This window comes from Aquila chrysaetos, chromosome 11, assembly GCF_900496995.4.
Source record: "Aquila chrysaetos chrysaetos chromosome 11, bAquChr1.4, whole genome shotgun sequence".
NCBI lineage: Eukaryota > Metazoa > Chordata > Aves > Accipitriformes > Accipitridae > Aquila > Aquila chrysaetos.
In genome coordinates this window covers 5,621,666-5,647,205 of record NC_044014.1, presented here as the reverse complement: position 1 = coordinate 5,647,205, position 25,540 = coordinate 5,621,666, and the positions used below count along the sequence as shown (strand labels likewise).

Below are 25,540 nucleotides of genomic sequence, written 5' to 3'. Positions count from 1 at the left end.
GCTTAAATATGGCCTGCACTTTTGGGGCACTCTACCCCAAATGCTAAATCTTGTAAAAACAAAAGCAAAAAGAAACCCCTGAAAAATACCTAAAATACTACAAACCAATTTTCTGTTAAGTCTTTTGAAATCAAATTGAAGCTGTAAGCTAACTACTTTAAGAAGTTACCCAGTCATCATTTGACCACCCAACCTTGGCAGTCGCAGCAAAGACTTGCACCAGGCAGGAATACTGTTCTTGTCTGATTTCTTCATCCTGCATTTTCATAATCTAATTCTTCACATAGGCCCTGAGGGCAAGAGACCTTTGGATTCTGCCTCCTGAAATCTCCTGCAATAAGGTGGCCCTGGACAGTGTTATTTGCACTGATCTTGTCAGCTGAGGGCAGGTGCATGAAAGCCCTTAAAAATGTCAGTCCCCTCCCGGCGTTGTGCAGCTCCTTTCCTAACAAGCCTGGCTCCAGTTGTCTTGGGGATCTTTACACCTCAGGATGCTTAAAGGCTTAGAAAGAAGCATGGAAGCAAGAAAAGATCCCATGGTCCATGATGGTGGTTTTGCAACTCCAGTGCATGGAAATGCTAACAAAGCTTTGGGCATTTAGCTCATGGATGTGGTCTGCAGAGGCATATTCAGCAGTAAAACAAACTGCCTCCTTTGGTGTGGTTATGCTTGTGGTCCCACTCTGAAGGCTGGGCCAGAAATCTGGAAAACAGGGGTTTAAAGTTTTGTTTGTGATCCAGTGAATTCAGGCCTTGTTCATACCGTAGTAGCATGATACAAATGGAATACAAAATTGAAGTGTCTGTGCCTCAGCAGGAGGGGAAAGCAAAGGAGGAAATGACAGGCCAGAGGCTGCACAAAATGATGTGGGATGAAGAGCTTTCTGTGGGGGTTTGGCTGCCCTTGAGCCTTAACGTGGGTCTGCTCTGTAGATCTGCGTTGTAGACAGACCCCCTTGTTCCTTCAGTGAAATCTCTGCATGGCCACCATGGAGGCTTCCACGCCTCAGCTCTTGGAAACCCAATCTCCCTGTTTGTGTGGCTTCTTAATTTCATAAAATGCTTTTGTACACGGAATCTTCTGGTGTGTTTAGTTCTCACGTTACTGATTGTAATTCACTGCCGACCTCTGAAAGACTGTAGCCCCCCTGGCATCCTGAATAGCACCGTGCAGAGGCCCCTTTTGTTGTCTTTGCAGTGGGTTTCCCATGCAGGAAATTTCAATAACTAAGCAGACATCTTGGTTATTCATAACTCTTAATGTCATTAATCTCACTTGCAATGTAGATTAAGTAGTGACCTTTGCAACTAAACAGTGATCAATGGGGGTGGGGGGGGCACAGTTTTGGGTTTGTTTTTTTTTTTTTTTTTAATTTCTATTTTATTTTAATTTTTTTTTACAGACCCATTCTACTGTTTGCTTCCTATGAGTTGCAGTATCCATTCTGGGTGCATCATCACTGGTCACTCCATTTTTTCTTTGACTTGTCAGATGGAAATATTCTGCAAGTGTGCTCAGGCTTAAAATTCTGAGGCAGTGGGGTTTTTTTTCAAGAACTAACAATGTATCAATGCAAATAAAGCCCTCGCACCCTGTTAATTTAGATAAGTGGTAGAGTAGGCAATGTCTTTATCAAGGTATTTACTCTGTAAGAGTATGTTAAATCTCTGAAGCTTTACACCTAGTATCTCCTCATGTTATTTTGTGGTGTATTATTTTATATCACGGTAACGTAGATAAGGCTGTGTTATGCCAGGTATTGTACAGAGGCAATTGAATGAATTCTTTTATTTTTCTTGAAGTCAATATTGAAATCCCACTGATTTAACACTCTCTAATTATTTTACTGCTCAGATTTCATTTACACTCTCTAGTCATGAATCAGTACCCCACTCTAAGCCCATTAAAAAAAAAAAGAAATAGCTCCAAAAAAACCAAAACGCAACAAGATTGTGGTCTCAATCTGAACGTCTGTCATTCTTACTTTAGGGCTGAATTTCTGATTTATCTGTACTGGAGTGGCATCAAATTAGGGACAACTGAATCTTTGAAGGATGGTGATGAATGTGCCTTTAAATTGCTAATTATAGACTATAATCATATCTTAATTATACTGTGGCCATGAACTTCACTAAATGCCTATTTATTAGGCACTACTAAAGCATAGGTGTTACAATTTATTTTAACGCTTTACTGTTTTTTGCCAGTAAACCAAAATGGGATAAATTTGTTGCATATTTCAGGTAACTTTTCATATTTACTCTTTCATTTGTAGCACAAAGTTGCCCCATAAACCTAAGAGAGAAAAAGAAAGAAACGTGTTTTTCTTCCACTGCTGTTGCTACCTGATAGCAGCAGCAAGAGGTCATTCCTCTCTTTGACAATTTGCATGGCTCTCCTGGAGGTGGCATTTGCTTAGGTTTTCTCTTTGGGATATCATCTTTCAAAATAACAAACATTTTTAATTTTAAATGGTGGTCTATTCACATGCAATACTGTGGCTATTCCCTCAAGCAAAAAAAACCCATTAGAATCCCACCTGTGGGGAGAGAGAGATTGAAGGGGTTAGGGTTGGTTTCTGTGCTTAGGTGTGACTTTCTGAAGGATTTGATGACAGTACCAGTGCTAAGTATTGCCACTGTCCCTGTTTCGCAGGAGTGCAGGCAGTGAGCTGGATCGTGGAATGACCTGGCTGGAAAAACAAATGCAAGATCACTGTGGTCTTGCAAAGATTTCTGCTGGTACATCTCTGGGTGTAATGCAAGAGTAGAGTTAACTGGATAAAGTAAAGAACAAAGTGAAGGATAGCAAATGCCTTGTAGCGTTCAACTGGCAGCCTCAGCAGCTCATTGCTTGAAGAGGTCTTTTAAGTGATTCTCCTCAAGGCAAGGGGAAATTATTAGATCCTCTCTTGGTCACTTTAGAGAGGGAGGTAAGACTAAGGAGCAAAAATCTGTCTGCAGGAGTGAGAGAGATTTGGAGAATAAATAAATTAAAAAAAAAAGAAATCCTAAATGTCCCAGGACTGAAAAAATGAATGGCGAGTAAATTAGCACAGGAATATGAGTAACATGTCTAGAGCCATGTATTTTTGTGCAGCCTATAATAAAGAATGCTTGAATTCTTTAAAAGCCTGTAAAACTGCTTACTGTATAACCTTCAGAAAGATGAACGCCAAACATTGAGTGCCCGCATATTTGAAAACAGTCTGCTTGACCTTCTCTGTAACACAAGGATCAACACTGGTCCTGGGAGACCCGTATTTCTGGGAAGGACTTAGCAGATGGAGCCTGTGTTTAGACGGCGTATCAGCAAAGGTCAAGGAGGGCTGGTGCTCCTGGAAGGGTTTTGGAGTACAGGAGTCTCCAGCCTTGGGTGTCCTAAAAAGGCTGTCACCACTGCACTTCAAACGATGTCAATGCTTTTATGTGCTAATGTGTTCTCAAAAGTACAGCCAGCCTCCTGGAGGCACTGGTTTGCCTTGCAACTGTGTCTGTACAGAACAGTGTTGGGTTTTTTTTGAGCAGTTTGGTCCTTTCAGTTCTTTAGGAAAGATGTTGCTCTTTCTTAGCAGTCTGATGTTGTGGATGCCCTAGCCATGAGCCCTTTGATACCAGGCAGCCTACAAATTAAGGGAGTCCTTGCGGTGAAAACTTCTGCATTCAAGTCTTTGGGATGCAAAGGCAGTATCATCTAAATTAAAAAAATAATAATAATGGGGGAGGGGTATGTTTAAACAATAATCTCTCCTTTTTTAATATTTTTCCATCTTTTTGTTTGTTTGTTTTTTGTAGACAGTACTGTTCCTCAGAGCTTTGGCAGCAGCCTTCAGGATACCAGAGAAACCTTTTTTTGTTATTGGGATGTTTGGGTTTGCTCTGTCTATGCAGTTTGCTTTATATGGTGCTCATTTCTGCACAATACCTCAATAATACATTGCAGCTAGGAGGTATAGCTTAATATTCACCCACTCTTTCCCAAGAGGGACAGATGAGTGAGGGAGGGTTTTCTTTCAGTAGGCTCTTTGATGTTTCCATGTGTGTATGTGTGGTCATGTTTATAACTAGCGTAAATGCCTAGCACGATGGACAATGAAGCCAAGAGCAAAGAAACAGAACATAAATTTCAGCATATCATAAACCTTATCACTGTCCTGTCCAGCACTGTTTTGTGATGGAAGCCAAAAATTTCAAATTGGGTGCAAGTGACCCAAGTCTGAATTTATATATAAACATGAAATGTAATAAGACCAAATATTTAGGAGCCTGCACAGCGTTTTAAACAACTAACCAATAGACATCAAGATACAATAAAACATTAATTTAGTGTAGGCCAAAATATGGCTCTTGCTTAAATGGATGAAACAGACGGGAAGAGAAAATGATAAATTTTGAAGGATGGTACTGAATAGTTAAATAGTCCTTTCCAGCAGTGGGATCACAATAAGTTGTTATGTGGCTGTTCATCCCTAGGCTGAAATGCCTAGGGCGTCTTTAAGTCCTTTGAAGACACAGTGGGATTTTTAAAATTATTTTTCTCTTTTTGAGCTACATCTGTGTGTTTTTCAGGTTCCAGAGAATTTCTTGCAAAAAGTACTTATAGTGTCAACGCGGTTCTTATATTTTTAAAAGCCAGCACTAAATTTAGTACTAAATTGATGCTTCTTGGCAGGCCCAGACGATGGATTGGGGCCAGGCAGGAGAGGGAGAGCTCCCCTCTCATCCAAGGTGTTTCTTACCGTTCAGGGCAGGCTGCAGGGAAAACTTTCCAATGCTGCTGATCACACCACGTTTCTGTTCAGACTCGAGGTCTATCAGACGCTGTGCTTCTGCCCCACAGAGAAATCAAAGGCCAGAGCTAGCTTTGCAAGCTTACTACTGTAGTTGCATGATGCTTAATTACATGTCCCCTCTCTCTGAAGTGCAAGAAGTGAAATAAGTGACATGATCCTCTGAGCGTCTAGAGTAGTTTAAAGAATACGTGGGTTTAGCTGAATGTAGCAACAAGCAAAATGACATATCTTCTCCAAACCTCAACCTAGGCTTCGTCCACAGACAGCTTTGTAGTGTAACAGATTTTATGGCCAAATCAGCAGTAAATCTACAGTCTGGCTTCTTGCACAGTGTTGGCCAGAGACTGCAGTCTATTATTTGTTACGCTTGCATACCTTACTCAGCAAGCACTTTCAAGTTCAAGGCTCAGTTATAGCACATCTTTTCTTGAAAGACATCACAGTCTGGAGTTTTAAAATTATTAAATGTGTTCCCTCCCCATGAGGTAACTGTAGTCACTATTAGGAATTTGCATGTAAAGGTTGATTTGATTTTGTTTTCCTAATTTTAGTTTCTCTCATTGGATCTTGTTGATGTAGTACTTGGTCAGAGCTGCCACTGCTTTCAAGCATGTAACTTCTCTTTGTGCAGGTGCCTTTGGGCGTAATGGACTGAGTTCCTTCATTTTTGGTCTGAAACCTTCTTCTAAAGCTCCAAGCAGCTCTCTTCTGGCCAGTCAATGAAGTATTGACACTAAACTGACAGTAGCGCATCCATCAAGGTCTCACTACTGTTATAGCCCGTGTTCTTGTTTTACCGGTGCTCCAGTTCACACTGCTGTAATTAAGCTGCTTGGAAGGTTATTTTTCAAAGAGAAGAGTTAAATCCTGTCCCCTTTATAAGCAGGAGCAGCATAGAGGCAGTGAGCTGTCCTCATGGTGAATCTCTGAGCCGTGCTGTGAGCTGTGCACATGAAAAGGAGTGAGACAGAGGGGAGAAGGAGGCAATACCTTGTCTGTGACACCCCTCATGACAGACCAGAGCACCCTGCTAACCCGGACAGTACATCCAGAGAGACCAGGGGCATAGTGGGGCTTGAAAGACTGAAGCCCTTGATCCTGCAGACTGTCAGTGAACATGTTAGCCAAGACCCGCAATTTCTAGTGAACTCAAATGTCTGTTGCATGGAAGTGTTGGAGAAGGGGCTAAAAACTTTCTCCACTGTACAGCTCCTGAAAGGACCATGCTGCTTCAGAGTAGGATTCAATCCAAGCCTTTTTTTATTGGGCCTTTGTTTATTTAATAGATGTACACGTGAAACTTTAGGGAGTTGACACAGGCTTTTAAAGTGTATTCTTTACACTTGTTAGGAAGATGTGACAGTATTCCCGTTTTCCCCACTGGCAGGACAAACTGTGCCTGTGCTCTTCCTCTTGGCCTCCAGGTAACCCGCTCGGGCTTTACTTTCTCAACATGGTGTTTGCCTTTCTAAGGAAATTTTTTTTCTCAGTGTCTTCCTTTTCTCTGTAACAAATGAAATCCAGCAGGGAGCTCTTATGATACTCAAAAGACCAGTCCTCTGTAGTTCAGTATAGATACCACATGCAAAACTGAAGCTGAGCTGTAACCTCAACCTAATAGGGTCTCTGAATACAGCCGTGTAATTCACTTCCCATATTGGATGGAAGTACTGGAGTTATTAACGATTTCAAATCTACTGTCAGAGTGTAAATGGGACTTTTCATGCACTTTCTTCACATTTTGTGTTTTACTTGGGAATGCTCCTGACAAGTGTATACCTGACATTATGTTAAAATTTTGCACACTGAGTTGTGTTTTTATTTGGCTCTGCTGATTTGCGGTCACTAACAAAGTTGTCCAGTTCATGGCGTTTTATGCTTATCCTGGTAGATGTCTGGTGAAGTAAATACTGCTGTAAAAGGGCTAAAAAGTAGCCTGTATTCTCTAGCACAGAAGAGGTGCAAACCTGTCAAGTGACAGCGTCCTGTATTTTCAACTCAGTCTGAGAGTTGTAGAGTTGTGACAGTGCCTGAGATGAGTTTGGTTCCTCATCTCTTGTGCAGTGACGGCTGGAAATGGCTGTTTGGGCAGGTCGGGCTGCCCAGGTAGTGAAAGCCTTCCCCTGGGAGCTGGCAAATACAGAGAAGGCATAGTGAGCTGCCACCACCTTGAAAAGGGAGCATCAGAGCTGGGCTCTGCTGCAGAGCTTGGGGGTTAAGCGTGGCTCAGGCATCCAGTTGGGCACCAGAAATTCTGAAGCTTGATCCCTGAGGGAGGCAGTGCTGCTGCTTCTCTGGGGGACTTGAGACAAGTGTTGAGCAATGAGACACTAGAAATGAGGGTTTGGCTTTCACCAGAAACGAAACAACCCCAAAATTGTAACTTGCTTGGAAGTTTGTGGCTAAACAAAGTGCTGGCTCACTAGCTCTTCCCCTTAGTTTAAAAAAATATATAGAGAAAAAAAGGCACATTTATTTTGATGCTGTTCATAAAACAGAATTTCATTTTAGGCAGTCTCTGGAAGTGAAATGTGCTTTGTGTTCACTAAGCATCTTTGTTTCTTCTTATCCCAAGAACAATTTATTGTGGGTGCACCCAGAAAGACAGAACCTTGCACATGTATACAGCAGTCCTTGTTTCTGTAAAGTATGCAAACCTTACTGGATTTTCATTTTTGCAAGCAGAGAAGAAAAAAGCAGGAGCTGTTTAAGGTGTCAGCCTAGTGAGGCCTGCACTGAAACATGAAAGCCATGCTGTGGTAGGTGCTTGGAAGTTAGTATGTTTTAATATTTCTGTTAAATTTATCTGATCCTTCTGACCTCTCTGCCCTGTCACGTATCCAGAATTGTTACATAGCTTCAAGCCATTTGTGTCCCTAGAGTTTCATTCCTAGTATAGGCGGCAGTGCAACTGATATTTTTTTTTGCTCCTTTAGTGATGCGAAACCTAACTTGTATGTGGAGCATCTGTTATTTGCTAAAGACAGTGATGTGGAGAGTGATGGTGCCCAGCCCTTTCAGCTTGTTATGCACGTGAATTCCCAGTACCCTGGTACTTCCACAATGGCAAAAGGATAAGGTTATTCATAAGGTTTGGAATGCCGTTTGCTTGGGCTTGTACTATTGGGCTTAAAGATCTTCACCACTAATCACATCAGTATTAGATGACGAGCATCCCCACGGCTCTCCACCTCGTGGTCCAGCAAGGGGGTCTGTGCAGACAGAAGCAAAATGGTTAAGTGCACCGATCTGTTGGATGGAGCTGCGCCGGGTAGGGTCCGATCCCACATTGGCTTGTTTACCTTGGCTGCTCATATTCTCCCTACGTTCCTCATGGAAGATTCCATTTTTTGCAAGAGGGATGAGCTCGATTGTTTAAATGGAAAAAAGCAGCCGTTCTGCTTATTAATCCTCTTTGCAATCATCCCGATATGCACAACTTGCCTGTTATTAGAGGGAAATGTATGCATGGCATCCAGTGCACACATGCATTTGCATTTCAAATCAGCTGAGTCAACACAATATAATGGTCCTGCCTGTAGGTCCTTAGGGAGCCACAGTAGCTGACAATGTGTGCTTAAAGGGAGGGTCTGCTTTTCTTCTTCTTCTTTTTTTTTTTTTTTTTTTTTTTTTTAAGCCAGTTTCAATAGCCAATAGTCCTGTGTTAGAGGCGCTTGCACCATAGCTGCTTGGACCACTGATGTTTAGCAGATGATTAGCCTGTCACAGTGGCTGGGATTTTATTTTATTTTATAAATAGTGTTCATCTGGACAAAAAAAAATAACTGGCAACAGTTCAGAGAAGAGAAGCTGCTGCTGAAGTGTTTCTGCTTGTGCTGCCACTGATGCAAGCAGCTGTTTCCATCTGCACTGCAGTATTGCAGCCTCTACACAGTCAGAGCTCTCAGGGCTCCTTGCTGGTGGAATTACGGAGGAAGCTGGCCTTGCTCTCGTCTAGCTTCAACCCAAGGGCACGCTGAGGATGGGAGGGTCGCAGTCTCTGCAGCAGGCACAGACAGGTAGCCTGAACCGGGAACCGTCAGAGGCCATGTAAGTGTGGATTCCCTTTGCTCTCCTCTTTTTTTCTCTGTACTGCTGGGCCTGCAGCCTTTCTGCACTTAACCTGAGCGGTGCGTTAAGGGGCTGACTTTTGTGTCTGAGGCCTTTGTTTAATGCTAATTGCGTTCAGCTGGAGACATAGTTAAGGTTTTGCTGAATATCGTGAGTTATATTTTATAATGCTTTCCTAGTATGAAGGCATCTCGCTTGGACTGACCACCTCGATTCACTTGTGTTGATCAATAGCAGTGTACCATATGTTTTGTCTTTTTATGTTTTGGATGCATAATCAATCAAACACAATGACCATTTCCAGCGAACAAAAAACCAACCCCTTCCCCCTCCCAAACCTACCACCTCTGTGTTTTCTGTTTAAAATGCACAGCATGGAGCTGCATTTCACTGTTTTTTCAGAGCTTCTTTTTGCTTTTCTCTATACAGATACTGTTTTTCAGGTCACATCACCCTTGTCAGCATCCGTCCCTGTCATGGTATTATATCCTCTGACAAATCATAAGCAAGGTGTCCTTAGATCTCTTCTCACTGAAGGCCAACTCTGAAAGATTCATTGCGGGGAGGGAGGAAAAAGCAAACAATTAGTGCTGGCTCAGAACAAGTTATCACTTTTTCAGATGGCTAAATCATATATGAAAGTGCACAAATAGGTATGTGCATGCAGGAATAGCAGAGTCATTTCCCATTTGTGAATAGGATTTTGTCATTTATTGGTTGAAGATTTATCAGTTTACTTAGCCAACAGTCTTTTCCCCCTACCCTCCACCCCAAACTACTCAGCTTGCATGCTAGAACATGGACCTTACCTCTGAATGGATTTTGGAAGAATTGCCTTGTCTCCTGTTGTCATTTCAGTTACATAAATCACATTTATTCAACATGTCTGAACACCGAGTTCATTTCTGATCATGTATTTTGGTAAGTTTTAGGTATTTATCCACTAGGGCTAGTCTGTAACAAGCCTCATAGAGGTCTTTTAAAAAATTTTTCATTGTAATGTCTGCTTATTAAGGCAGATCCGATTATAGTTGAGACATCATTTGTATGTTTGAGATAAGTGCTTCAGAGTCATTGGGGAATGATAGAGCAGTAACTGATAGTTTTGCCTCTATAATAGGCCTTACAAGTAGGTGTATGCTCCCTATTGTCATATTCCAGTATATCAGCAGATAGCTTTGCTTGATACTGTCTTGTTACATTTGTAAGATACAGGCCTAACAGCATTTCTGCATCCTTTGTTCCTTTGATGTATAGCTTCACCAATTAAGATTTTTTTCTATATAGTTCCATCTTATATAGTACTGACATTCCTATATACAGCATCTGTTTTAATGATATGGTGGAATAAGCTGATGCCTCATTATCTTTAAAGTGCTGTAAATTACATGTTAACCTGCACAAACTGGTGTTGATTTTTAACAGTGATCCTGGACTGGGCAATAAAAGAGATGTAGCTAAAGCAGGGTTCAGTGTTTTTTATCTACAATCTTCACAGCCTTTTAAGAATGCATTCTGTTGAAGAACATACTGATCAAGATGTGTGTGTGTATATATGTGTGTATATTTTGGGGGCACGTGAGTAAATTATATTGTCATCTCTTTTGATGACTCCTTTTATATATAAATACACTCATCTTTTGCAGTTAGTCATTCCTGTGGGGTTTCAGTATGATCTTTTGAGGCCTGACATAATCAACAGGTATACTTTTAGCACAGGTGTCATTCAGTAACTGTTGATGTCCTTGGAAAGAGTTTGTGAAAGATACTACTAATCTTGTACTAAATAAATCACTAAAAGAGTGTGCCATTTTCTTCACTCCAACTAAATACTTAAAATGAGATAAGAATGGAAATGTTTCTTTATCCTTGAGAAAGTACAGGCCTGTTTTCCGAAAACAAGAATGTCCTCATAGGATGTCATGGTAATCAGTTCTGGTCTGAGGTTTTGACTTTATACCCTTATCACTATAACTTTTGCCAACACTTTTTTAATGAGGTTACATTTAACTTACTTTGCACACAGAAGCAAATTCCTTAATGGCAGTGATAGTTCAGAGGCAAAAACATCTGGCCATGTCCCAGGCAAGTTGGGTAACTGCCCATGCAGTTACAGCATCCCTGAAGTCATCGTTTTAGCCATCACCAGAGGCTGACTGCTTAATGGAGACAGTTTCTTAACAAAGGGAAAGCAGGGTTGGATTTGGCTGCCCTGAGTTCATTAGATTAGAGGGGTGTAAATCAGAAATCATTACTAGAATAGATTTATGTTAGCATCAAAAAAACACAGAGACAAATTCCTTAAATAGCTGCTGTTTTAGGAGTTCCTCCAAAGTGTCCCATGGTGGACTTTTTTGCTAAACACTAGGGAAAGTCGTAGAAAGAAATTGATAGTAGAATTGATGCTGAAAAGGGGTCTAGGTTAAGGTCTTAGAGTGTATCCATGATTAAATACACTCTTTTTGCATGTGTATGCCAAATTCCCAATTTTAATGTAAATTTGTTTCAGCCGGGATAAAAGTATTTGTAATAAAGCCATTATTGATACCGGCAGCCTGGGGTATTCTGTTGTTCATTGTGGCTTGTTAGCGACTCAGTCACTGGCAGTAGACATTTGTCCTTTTATTTAAAGAAAAAAAAAAAGTCAATTTTGAATGATAAAAAAGGGAAAGCCCAAGGGAAGCCTGTGACAATAAAAGTTAACTGCAGATAAAAGTGGTGTGGTTCAGACCTCGCAATTGACATTATAAGCACTGTCATGTGCTTTGCAAATTGCAGCAGGCACCCTGGTGGTCACAGATTTAGCTAAATCAAGGGCATGTTTCAATCACATAATAGGAATGGACTCAGCCGAAATAAAAGCAAATGACAGTATGATGATGTTAAGTGTGCATGAATTTGTTCAGGTGTGTACACACATCTAGTGCACTTGTGACAGTATCCTTGCATGTGCTGTTTGTACTGCGCTGAGACACCAGTTTTGTCCTACTGAGGATGTGAAAAGAATTCAGCTTGCCAAGTTCTATCACCTACATATTAGTGGTTTTCTTTTCAATAGTAATATATTTCTATCTCATGGTAATAGTTTTTAAGTATTAGTAAACTGGAAATGTTGGTAGGTTTTTAAATGTTGGTAGCTCTTAGCAAGTTGTCATCTCTGAATCTTTTTTTTCTCCGATGGAAAGGGTTCCTTTCTCCTGAGCACGAACCACACCTTCCTTTTGTGGAGCATTATGGTTGCTGTCCTTGCAGTAACTGGGCAGGATTTACATGCAGTTCCCATTTCTTGATCAGCCAAAGGGCTGATGATGTGTTATTTCCTCCCATCAGGAGCTCTACATGCTGCGTCTCTAACATTTTCATCCCTTGCCAATCCAAGAGGAAAATGACTGAAGACTGAGCCAGCTCCCACCGAAGTTGGTGGTGAAATGCCCACTGATTTCAGTCGAAGCTGGATCAGGCTCCAAGAAAGAAATTGAATGTTACTGATCGTTGGTAGCAGGCCAAGATGTTGGTGCCCTTGTGGGCTGTTTTTCAATATTTCTTCTGCTGCATCGTCTTTTCATTTGTTTGTTGGTTGCTGGGAAGACTCAGAAAAATTTAAACTGGATTGACTCAGCCTTGTGCATAAGAGATGTGAGCAGCTGTTCTGTGTGTACGTGTGTATATATACGCATGTATATGTAAAAGTTATCTGTTCATACGTACAAAAATACAGCCCTTGCTTGCTGCCACATTTTTTATTTTTCTATCTTCCAAAATGAAAAGGATCCACTATATGGTTCTTAAAAGTTTGAATAGAATTAGTCTGGTAAAATATTTGCCCAGCTTCATATGCTTATACATAGGAAAATCATCTTAATGAAAATATACATGGAAGAGTAGGATATATATATATATATAGAAAGTATTGAAAAGAATTTGGGTCTTGGGAGGAGGGGCGGCTTCTGTTACTGAATTGGTATTTAGTCTGAGTTAATCCCTTGACAGATACTTCTGCCTATTGTCAGCATTCTACGTAAATTTGTTTTCTTCTTCCTCTTGCTGCCAGTCATCAGTAAGCATCCCCATCAATAAGTAGAGCATACTCTATCTACTAGATTTGTCTACTAAATAGGGTGAGTTGCTAGAAGACGTGGGGGTGTTTTACTTAAGAGAAAATGGACCAGAAGTAACGAGCAAATTCTTCTATCAAGCTCCCCTGTCTTTTATTCCAGCCTCCCTTATTTGAGTCCAAAGGATCTCATCTCTGAAGTCAATGACAGCGCTTCCTTTGATATGAGAGGTTATTACATCAACTGCTACATCTGTCACTAGAAGTAGGCAGGTCACGTTTAAACTTGAAAACAAAATAAAAAGACCCCAGAATCACTCACCCTTCTATTAGCAAGGCATGCCACACATCTGGCAAATAAGTGTATATTATAAAGCTCTCTATAGTGAATGGTATGCCCTATGCCATGCATAATGGAGCTGCTGTCATCTATTATGTATTATGACATATGGGCAAATTGGAAAATACAAACTGATGTGAGGTAGTAAAAACATGAATGAAAAGGCGTTCCTGCACATGCATTGTGGCTGTCACTTACAGTCAGAACTGCTTCCCTGTCTGCTTTTGCTTTTTGCTTTGCTTGACCCAGCAGTCAAAGTAACTGCTTGTTAAATTTAAATCAAAGATGCTCTTCAGTCCTATGTGTTTCAAGAGGTAATACTCTGGGTGCTTTTAATGTTTCTCTAACATGATTATAGTACATAGAAAAGTGGTTCTGTCTATTATAAACACATTTCCTTTGTTTTAAGACCTTACACCTATAGAGAGTTTTTGTGTTTGTTAATGTCTTAGATACCATTTCCTTATCCATCTCTGATGCTTTGTTAAGGATTTAGCTATGTAACAAACTTCTTATTTAGTCCAGGTAAGCAGGCTTTTCAGTGGCAAAGGCAAAGTTTTAATTATAGCTAGAATTCCAATGCAGTTTGCATTTTGTTTGAGAAAGTGGGCGTGTTTGCTCTAAGAATCAAACAAATATATTTTTACTGTGGAAAAACTTCTAAGGAAAAAAAGGTGTCATTTCCCTTCAGATCCTTAAATGCTCTGAAGCAACCATCTGAATTTAGTTGCAGACTGTAGATATCATGTTTTGTACTCCCATTAGCACCAGAGAGCCAGCTTAATGGGAAAAAAATTGAATTAGTTTCCTTTTTCCACCACAGTCTGAGCTTTCAAAGGTTTCTTTTAAGGCACGTTTTGACCTGAGAACCTTCATTGATGGTGAAACTAGACAAGGTAGTAAGATTCCTCCTTAGCTCTAGAAACCAAAGTGGAGTTTGCAACGTAGACTGTCTAAACATATAGCATGTGAACTGAATTTTGGTTTAAGCAACTGTAGATATCTCCAAGACAGACCTCAAGGTAATTGTAGAGCTCTATTAATTTTGTTGCTTCCCCACAGTACTGTTTGCTACAGCTCCTCTCCCTCTGCTATGAGGACTGATTAAGGAGATAAATGGGTGCTTGGGAAGCCTCTTGCTCTCTGGAGGAAGAACTGAGGCCATTGGTTCTGTTGGGATGAAAAGTAAACTTTGGGAAAATCCGGGGCTTTCCATTTCAAGTTTATTTGATTTTGATTAAACAGAATCCTTAGAATTATGTTCAAATTTACAAGATAGGGTTTTCCTAAACAAAAGAAGCTTGTTTCTAGGGCTAAACATAGACCAGATTGTATCTGAAACTTAGTAGTAGTTAGAATCACATAAACTCCTGCTTTTGAGTTTTGATTTCCTTCAGCACAGAAACCTGCATTTATTGGTCTCGTTAATAACAGTTCATTGCTCTCATTAGAAATGAGTCCAGCGTTGTGCTGGGAAGAGGGTTTGGTTGCTAAAGGAGGGGGAGGATGAGCGAGGAATTTGAATCCCTTTGTTTAACTTCCCAAGTGCAGGACTGTCCCCTTCCAAAGCGGGACCCTGGGAAGGGAAGGTTTAGCACCGTTGTTCCTCACCTAGCAGAGCTGTGGGCAGTCCAGCCGGGTGCCAGCTGGTGAGGTGCCACTGCAAATCAGGGATTGCTTTTTCCAGCACGCTGTTGTGCTGAGTCGGCATTTCCCTGAGCTGGGCGTTCACGCAGCACCTACCCAAAGGCACGGTTTCATTGTGTCGAGAGCTGGAGCAGCACAGTGTGCCCACGGGAGAGGTAAAGCTGCAGCTCTGCTGAAGTCAACGAGAAATCTCCCGGAGCTACAGCGGGCTGGAGCAGCAGCAGAAGGATCACACCCACCCCCGAGTCAGGAGATGAAATTATTATAGACCGATGAGGGATTTTGTTGTTGTTGTTAAGAGGTTGAGATGTTTTTTGTCCTTTGCTCCTACTGCTTCCTGGCCGTGTTTCTATCCATGCAGCTGCTTCATGCGTTGAAGTAGAGGAATAAGTGTCAGTGAAGATCTGCGCGAAGCTCTGCGCAGCTTTACGGAGGCTGTGCAGTGGTAAAACGGGAAGAATATGGAGCAGGTTGGCAGAGGGACTCTTTTCTTCCCTCTTACCCTTTTAGCAAAGGGACTCCCCACCTCCCCCCTTCTCCACCCTCCATGTAGTCCTTATCTCCTTTCTGAAAGGAAGGACTGTAAGCATTGCAGGAACACAGTCTTGTTTCCACATCTCACTATTTTCACGACTCTCCGTACCTCTCAAGATAAACTGGTCCCCCAGGGATTACGGGTTCATATTCATCTTTGCACTTCACCGTTGCTGTTTTGTCCCCGGGTCCTGCTTTTGAGCAGTGTGGCAGAGCAGAGATGTGTCTCTGGAAAGCCTTGTTGCATTTAAAAGGTAGTTCCAATAAACAAAGCAATTTCAAACCTATGACTCTGGCTCCCAATGAATTATTGATTATTTTCCCTTGAAGCCATTGCATGATGCTGTATAGCAGTGAGCACAGGCACATGGGTGCTTTCTGAGGAGATAGTTAACAGGATGTTGTTTCCTGGATTAAAACTTTAGAGCTCGGTACTAAAGGCAGAGGAAAGATATTTGCCATGGGTATTAAATACTTAAACATCAACTACTGATTCAGATACCAATCCCTAACCTACTAGGGTGAACAAAGTGCAACACTGACTGGGATTATTATGTACTAACTGATTATAACTATATTTGTGGTAAGTATTTTCTACCTTGGATATTGGGGTATCCTGCATCTTTACTGTTTCTTCTCATCTCTTAAGAGATTTACGTGTTTGAGTATTTAGCAGCCTCTGGTGATTTAGGGACACATTAGTGTATTTGCTGTTGTGATGTCTGAAGATGAGTGCCTTTAATTAAATGGTATTTTCCTGTTGTTCCTCTGAGAATAAAGCATCTGCCTGAAAAGAGCATAGGGATTAAAAAAAATCTTCAATTCTGAGTCCTGTTTCCGTAACATAGATGTTTTCATTATTCAGGCTGAAGCAAGTAAAAGGGAAAGCAGGCTGGCCAGAGAGGATGGGTGTTCATTTCATTATTCATTTATATCAGTAGTGTTGAAAAACATACCCTATTAGATCTCAGAAAATCAATTAAAAGGAAAAATTTAACATGATTTAAAGCAATATGGGGAACTTCTTGCTAATCAGTTAGAAAAATGATTTAAGTAGTTTGAAGTGCTGCTTAAGTATGCCATGTTATATTCCTCAGTCTTTTTTTGCTTCAGATGTGGTTTCCCACAGCTTGAGACATTTCTTTCTGGTTGCTGTGTGAAAGCAGGAAATAGCTTTTGTTGGGGGAGTGTGAATTTGGCTTCTGCACAAAATGCTCTCAAAATCGCTGAATAAACAAGCAGAAAAAGCAGGAAAAAATAATTCCTTCTTCCCCTATCAGTTATGGTAGGAAGATTACTTATAATACAATAGGCTAAAAAACAAAAATCAACATTATTTTTAAGATGATTATGCCCTTTTAATTCCCCTCCACTGCAGTTCTAATCCTGTTCTCTAAATATAACCATCCTGTGAGGAAAAATTGGCCTTTTTATAGCAAGTGATCAATGTTTAAGGGATTCGTAAGTTTCTTTTTGCAATCTCTTCTAGAAGACACATTTCCAAACTGATCTGTGTGGTTTGGATAACACGCAAGGTATTATTTTCCATTGCTAAAACCCCACATAATGATCTGAAAAGGGAAGCCATAGCATTTTATTTTTGTTACCTCACCTGTGTAAAAAAAGAAAATCCAGGTTCTTGTATCTCAGCTCAGACACTAAGTTGTCCAAAGACTTGATGTTGGAGGTCGAATGTTATTGGAAGAGCGGTGAATTCGCTCAGTAGCATTATATCAGCAGCAGTGTGTAACTGAGCCATATTTACCCATTCACACCAAATTTACACTGGTGTAAATCATTAACACTTCAGCTGAAGCGTCTGTGATGCGCTGGGGCAGCAGAGGACATTGCACCCTTGGGCTCGTGGCGTGGAAGAAGCAGAAAGCTGCACAAAGCAGGGGAGCGACTCTGGCTGCTTCTGGGCATGATGCAGAATGATCCCCCTCCCTTGTGTCCTGAAATTAAACGTTGTGCCTGTCATGACACATCACTTGTGGGCTGGGAAGTATCACCTTCGATGTAATAGTGATTATTTTTCTGGGGAGCCATGTTTTCCATGGGTCTTGTAGGAATATTTATGCCGAAATAATATTAAAATCCTTCTCTGGAGAGGAGTGCCTGCCCTGCTTTCCTCACACATCGGTGTCAATATGAGTTCTTGTGTAATTGTGTTGCACTAAAGTAGGTCTTTGTCGTTTCAGTGGAATGGGATTTATTTGATAAAAGCTTTATTCTTAAGTGAGAACTGCAAAGGATGCTTCTCCGCTGCGTCGTAGCTCAGGCCATGAAGTGAACACGTGACATTTATCCTTCTCTTATGTTGAGCAGAATACCTCTGCTGATGGGAAGAAACTGCAGATGTTTTGTAGAATATTACTTTAGCTGCAGAAACCCATGAATGCAAAACATAATTCCTATTTAAACCTTCCAACTTTGATTGGTTATGTTCTTTCACAAAAACCTTTTTAAAAAAATTGCTGTCTGGTTTTCTGTCCTACAGTATTGTTTTTATTAGGGTTTTAATGCATCCGAAAGATAGCAGGATAAAGAATGAAGATACCTAGGAAATTAACTTCATCCTAGTTCAGGGATTTCTTTTATAAAATTATTTTAAATTGCTGTGATTAAAGAAGCTGGAATTGTACTTATTTTTCATTGAGTTATATCCAGTTTTAAAGTAAAAATAAAGAGAGAAGATCTATAGGCCAGCAATGATGAGTGTTATAAGGTAAGACTAAAATTACTTGCCAGCATTATTGTTTAAGCTGAAATAATCCTGTGATGAAATCATGGTTTTGTTTTGATGATCAGACTTTGCAAGTCAGAAACCTGTAAAATAGTGGCACCAATGTTGCAATGCAGGTGAGTAGCACAAGGCCTAATTGCCTTTTCTGGTACACATATGATACATATTCTGTACATATGCCATACATATCGGATAGCAGGCAAAAGTATTCCCCCGTAAGGTGATGTACTTGCTTAGTACAGACTCAGCACTAGAAAGCTGTGAATTCCCACTGACTTCTGGTGTAGTCTGAGGCATTTTGCATTTCATTGGAGCAGACCCTCTGAGTCCAATACACTCCAGTTTTCATATGGCTACCTTGGGGGTACCAAACATTATTTTCTTTTATTTGCAAGGCTTGAGTCTCGTCTTGTGTGCGCAAATCAGTAGTAATGTTCTAGTGGGACAATGGTATCATGCCAGTAGGAGCAGGATGTGAGCTGAAGACAAGGTTGGTGACCTGACTTTCCCTCTCGGCATCCTCTTCTTGTGACCCATTTTGCGGTTTCTCTCCTCACAGTATAGCTTTGTTGTGAATTTATTTAATCATAGGATAGATGACGTTGTCACTAAATACCCTTACAACAGTGCGAGAGAAGTCCATTAATAGTTAATGGTCAGAAATGTGTCCCTAAAGGAACTGTCTTGTAAATGGAGTCTGGTGACATGTAAGTGACATGTTTGTACCTCCCCCAGCTCCTGACTCAATGATACAAGCGTCAGATCCAGCACTGAGAACATTCCCCGTGGGGGGAGAGGCAGCAAGGCAGATGGCTTTCAGTGGTCCATGAAAAGTCACCCACCCTTGAGCTTTGGCAGGCTAGGCTAAGGTTACTGGTTTTGCTCTTCTCTGGGCAAAACATTTTCAGAGCTATCTGTACTGTTGAATTCTTTTGAGAAGTTCTATCATTTCAATGGTGTATCTTATTAGAGAGAAACGAAATATCATTTGTGAGGTTTATGCCTATCACGGTTTGTATTTGTGTTGTTTTCAATACCGTGCATTTAGCAGATCCTTGGGTGCTAGGTTTGATAGGTAGCCTAATTCAGACACCAAATATTAATATTTAATACCTAAAATAACCAGATGAATCAACCATTGCATCCATGTTTTCTATATGTTGCTGTACAAATTTAATATTAAAATTTAAAATATGTAGGGATGCTTCATATTCAAAACGTGTACGTGAACAAAGGCATAGCTAACAATCATCATATTAAAAGAAGCTAATTATTGTGGAATGTCATGTTAGCTGGAAGTCACTGAGTAGGCAAATACGGTACAAAAGTGATAGCATACAAAGCTGACACATCTTTGATATTATCCTAACCTAGTGCTGGGATGAAAAAAAAAGACTTTTTGTTGTAGCTGTAGAATATTCTTGGTCCTTGTGTTGTAGCTGTAGAATATTCCTTGGCCCTCAAGTCAGCTAATGGCTGCTGGCCTAAATTGGTAACTTGATCTCAAGGACAGGAATTACCATTTGGGCTCCCTTGGTGATTTTGAATTATGATCCAGAGCTGTATTTGTAAGAGTCTGAAGAAAAAACAAGAGGAAAGATTGTATGTATCTCTGTGGTGTTACTGCAACATGAGTGATACCACAAGATGAATTGTAAGAGATTGTCAGTTACTGAATTTCATATAAACAGAAGGAAAAAACCCTCAAATGTAATGTGTACCGAGCAGTCTTTTTTCCCGCTCTGGACTCTGCATGCATCCACAGCAAGAAGCCGTTCATGCCGTTAAGAGATCCCAGCCTGAGTGGATAAGGCAGACTAGGAGGTAGATGCCGAAGTGAACTGACCAAGACCATGCATGTGCAGCAGTTCAGTGGCAATGTTGAGAGTAGGATTGATCTTTGCCTGGAGAGATGTATTGCTGAAACATTCTTCCTCGCTGACCTTGTTGTTTTTTATTTGGTTTTGGTTTTTTTTAAGAATTATATGGACAAATCAGTTTAACCATTGAAAATGGCACCAGGAGATCTGAAAAGGTTTTAAAAGACTGTTTACAGTGAAAGAGCTGTGAGTGAAATTAATGTGCATCTCGGAGTGCCTTGCCTCTTTAGAAACTCTAAAGCTTAAAGTTACTGAGTGTCGTTTCAAATCTGTCAGCCTGTGTGTCTCTTGCCAGTGCAGCGTATGTTCCTGCATAAGTAACGTGCAAAACAGATTGACCTCAGAAGTATACTGCCAGTCCTGCATCCTTGGTTCTGATCTCATCAGTAAACCAGACCTGAATTATTCATGCAGGTTTTATGAGGATCATCTCTGAAAATGATCGATGGAGGTGAGACCACAGAACTTATTTCTCCTTTTTATTTCCAGCTCATCTCCCAGTGAGATTTACAAGAATGAAAACCAAAATTCATCTTCAGTACTAAATTGAACACTGTAAGAAGTTGCCCTTTTTTTTTTTTCCTGATTTAGATTCTTCTCACAGTGTATGATAAATTGTTCAGTAAATACTCATGTCAAATTTATACCTTAACTTTACGATATAACAGCTACAGATGCTTTGGAGGGCCAGGTCTGATGGAATCTGTGTGTTGCCTTTAGGTGTTGCCACAAGTAGTGCTTATATATCAGCACTGCAGGGTTTGCTCATTTGTGTCCTTCCATTGCATGGCTTCGGACTCTCTGTCTGTCTCAGAGCCCTGCTATGGTAGTACCTCTGGTGCACAGAAATCTCAGTATGGGAAACGAGCATCGCGTGATGTCCTTCTGGTAACAGATGCATGTGCCTTGTGCGCTCTTATTTGTCATTTGATTCTTAAGGCCCAGGGAAACAGATCTGCAGATAAGTCTAGTGTGGTTTTATGTGGCCTAGAGGTGATGGATGTACTTGGGCAGCCATATTCCCCTTGAACTGCAGCTCCAGCCAGTTGTAAAGACCGTGTGGATCTAAAGATGAGATGGAAAAAAAAGACAAAATAGCCATTTCTGTCTCCTCCCCCTCAGGGCGTACAGCTGTATCTCAGGAAAAGACTTTAGAAGTTATTGCCAGTTAAAATTGATCAGGTAGGAATTGCTCATCTTCTGAGACAGTCCTCAGTTTCTCTGTATGTTTCCAAATGTCCCCCACACTACAGTTAGGGGCAATCTGTAAACAACAGCTCTCCGATAAAACTTTGGAGTCCTTGCTTTTGTTTCATTACCCTCCAAGCACTCTTGAGTGGTAATGGAGCACAGTTTGTTTTTGTTGTTGTTGTGTACATGTTGTAAGATTACCTGACTTTTTTCCTCCTGATATGTCATATTTCCAAATACGCCACGAGAATGAAATTGTTGCCTCTGATCTGATGTCAATAAAACAAAGGTACATAGAGGCAAAACAATTAGCAGATAGAGGTTTTTGAGTACCAGCGAGAAGGATGAGTTTATGGAGTGCTAGCTGGGCATCAGTGATATCGCTGACAGGTATGAGAGACCTCGATTAATCTGGGACATGTTCCACTAATAAGGCAAATTTAACATACTTTTTTTCCTACGTGCAAAGTTTGGAAGAAAATAGACAAATATAAATGCAGGCGGACGGAGGCTGTTCACCTTGGCTCTGATGGAGCAGATCCCCCTGAACTGGTCTTGATGTTGTAACTTGTGATTCCACAACCCTGGCTGGTGGGAGAGCAGCTCCTTTGGCTCCATCCCCCTCTCCCCACTTCCCGCACAGGCAGTGCTTCTTGATAATGCAACTCTAGCTCCTGGCTTCAAAACTTCAAAATATCACACACCCATGCCTCTCCAGACTGTCCATATTGCAAACCTATAGATCAGTGCTCCATAAAGTAGTTAGGCATGGTTTTTTTTTTTTTTTTTCCTGAAGCAAGCTATACACTAAATAAAAATTCTATATAGATTTGACTTTAAGTGAAGTAACTTCACAAAAGCCCATGATGCTCCCTCGGCACATACTGGTTCCAGATTTGCTCCCTTGTGCCCCTCCATAGGAGGTGATGCTGCTGACCTCAGTCCTCATGTCAAAGCCCTGCTTTTAAGTTTCTTTTATGTATCAGACATCCCGTTCATTCCTGTGAAATAAAACCAGAATGCACACTCGCATTGGTTGTACTGCTGTAGTGTAAATATTAGAAGAACTTGAGACAGATGGCAGGGTTCCCGGTACAGCTGAAGGCCACAGCTCTGTTGCAAACTACTTTTTAATGATTCGAGTTTCCAAGTGACAACTGGGATGACCTCACTTCAGTGGCTGTCATGCCTGAAGAGGTCAAACAGCGAGGAGAAGCAGTGGAACGAAGAAATCTCATTCTTGCTTACTGAGTGCTTTCCAGCTACAGGGACAAAAAGGCAATTTTTCATTCTCAAATCAGGGAGGACTTAAAATTATAAGCATCCGTGGCTTACAAAATAAGGTAATGTAACTTATAAGGCTGGATTTCCGCAAGGCCAAAGGTGAAGAAGAGAAGTCGACCCTAGTGAGTCCCTTCACTATTTCCTCTGGAGATTTATGTAACAGGCTGGGCAAGACCTCAAAGTTTCCAGATGAAAGTGGGAGTGCTCCTGCTTCACAAGTTGATGCAGTATTGCCAGATTTGTATTGGTCTAGTATGATTCTTGCATTTCTCGGTTCTCCCCTGCTTCTTGACCCCATCTGTATGTGTTATATTTACTGTTTACTGGCTATCTTTTGAGAAGGGAGATGAAAGAGGTGGACTGAAAGAATGTTTCTAGTCATTTTGTACTCTGTTACTATCACCTAATCATTTTGTAGCTTCTACAACCTATACCTTTTTTGCCTGTTCTGTACAAAAAGCAAAGGGTACAGATGGAAAGATATGACATATGTTATAAAGGCAAGCTCCCACTAATTTCCCAAGCTGGCTAACTGGATACATGAATGTATGTTCCTTCCTGTAGCTTTTACTTCATTGCTGCCCCACTCTGCACTTGCAGACCCCATCTCTACAGCATTATGAGCGTGGGCCAGCAAATGAGCTCTCCATCTCTAAAACCCATGTGTCCCATCTCATCCTGCTTCATCCTTGGCTGGAGCTTCAGAATAATATTCTAGATGATACAGGGGCTCTTCCTTTCATGAGGGCCTGCCCACAGCTGGATCCGTGGTGGCTGCTCCCTGTTCAGCTTTGAATTGGTGCCGATTCTCACGGCATATCACAATTTGGCAATCTGTTTTACACCATGAACTTTACAGCAGCATTTTTTTTTTGTTCTGTGTATTCCCTGTATTTCTCAGAGAAAGGACATTATGAATAGAACTGGCTGAAATATGTAATTTCCTTTTCACAGGAAATCCTGTTGTTCTGGGAAAATCTTTTCTTACAGTTTGAAAGTAGGACTGTAGTCTTAAAAGAAGTATCCTATGCAAGAGAGACCATCCATATTTTCACTAAGGAAAACTGAACACAGGATCTAATTTTTCCAGGATATAAGTAGCGTAGACCTTGGAGCATAGTCCTGGTATGTGCTTCCAGGCTTTATGTTCTCTCCCAGATCCCAGGCTATGACAAAGAACATTTTCTGGTATTGAGCTTCCCTTCATATTTTGTTGTTAAATACCATGTTTTGCCAGCACGATTGCTTCTCATAACAAACTCAGCAGCATTTGGGTTACAGTTAAGATGGTTCTTACTTGATTATACTGCTGCTTATGGAGGCGTGCAGCTGAAAATTAGTATTGCATCAGAATCTTTGGGGAATTATTAAATATTAGCAAAACAAAGCCTTGTGCTGGAGATCAGGCACCACAACTGTCTATCCACAGACTCGGGAGGTTCTCCAGAGTGCGAGGAGCTCATACAGTGAACAAAAAAGGACAGGCGTTTCTCTTTACTTCAAATGCTTATGCCCACCTCTTCCAAGGAAGAGACCAAGTAAACAAAGGTAGCTCATTTAAAAGGGATAGATAAACATGCGCAGAGTCTTCCCATCATTTAAATAAAGGACACAGAACAGTTCCAACTAGCCAGTTTAACAAAGCAGTTACAAATATGAATAGGACATGAAAATAGAGATTTTTTTTCGGTTTCAGTTATATTACTATATCTATATATTTATTGTATATGTTACTTGTGTATACAGACAGTTTGGGAAAAAGGGGTCTAAACATTATTGGTTTAGTATTACAGAGTAACACTTTGAGTTCAAAATGAAGGGAGTAAAACATTTATTAAGTACAGCACAATGAAGAATTACGTGAAAGCCTGAGAGTTATGAATTACCTTTCATTTTGTTGGTTTAGGTGATAACTTTCTAGGTTTGTTTTTATGACACAAGAAACATTTCTCTACTGGGAAAATATCAGACAACTCTGTTTCTTTTTGATTCTTCAACTTAAAAGTTTCCTGAACCAGCTCTGTGGAAGGAGGAGAAGGTGTTATTTTGTTGAATACCTGTTGTGCAGCTTTATTTACAGAAGTTCTTTGTTTGCAGCTGCTCTTAAGCTTAAAATATTTTGAACTTAAAACGTTGTGCATCACTGAAGGGATATAATTTAAAAGGCTGCAGCCTACCTCTTCCAATTCGACTGTTCTGTGGCCTGATGAATGAGTATGGTTTAAGCAATAACACAAAGAAGGTATTTTGAGGAGCTGCAGCAATAGATATAATTGAAAGCCAGGCACTCTATTTTTGAGCAGCTCCCTGGGCAGTGACATAAGTTTGGGGAGAAAAAAAAATAATGTCCAAGTAAGGCAAACATCCAAAGCTATTAGCTAGTAGAAATCTTTTTGCTTTGCAGAGTAGAGGTGATGAGACAGGGGTCGGTGCTGGGCCGTGGTGCGTGCCCTGACGGCGTGTGAGGAGGTGGGAGCTCTCACTGGGATTCTGCGGAGGCAGCTGGGAAGAATCGGGTCCGCTGTGCTCCTCAAGCTGTCAGGGGTGACACCGGGGCCTTTTCTTCCCCAGCTCGCCGGAGGCTTCATGCTGTGATAGATTTAGGCAAATGTAATCGAATGCAAATCCTGTACTTGTACTTCTGACATCGAGCTGCTTAAAATAATCATGAGCTTTGAGAAACCAAACAGAATCTGGCAGCTCAGAGTTATCTTTTAACTTGAACAAAATGAGAAGAGTCCTTGATTCAGGACGGCTCCTAGAGTGCTTCTGGGGGATGAAATGGCTTTCCATTTCATGGCAAATTTTGTCCCCGTTGCACTGGTGTGTGGGGTGTGGACAGCCGTGAGGAGCAGTGGAGACTACAGCCACACACAGAATCGCTGGAAATAGACAAATCAGTCCTGTCCTTTAGGAAATTGTCATATTCAATTCACTTTCTTACAGACCAGCAGTAAAAATCTGCATCTGACCAACAGAAATGCTTATTGAACGTATATT

The 25,540-nt window shown here is 40.9% G+C and overlaps 1 protein-coding gene across 14 annotated transcripts in view; it reads left to right on the top strand.

Annotated features, from left to right (window-relative positions):
- The window catches only part of TACC2 (transforming acidic coiled-coil containing protein 2), a 150,246-nt gene that overhangs the window by 77,433 nt on the left and 47,273 nt on the right, over window positions 1-25,540 (top strand). The window lies entirely within an intron of this gene.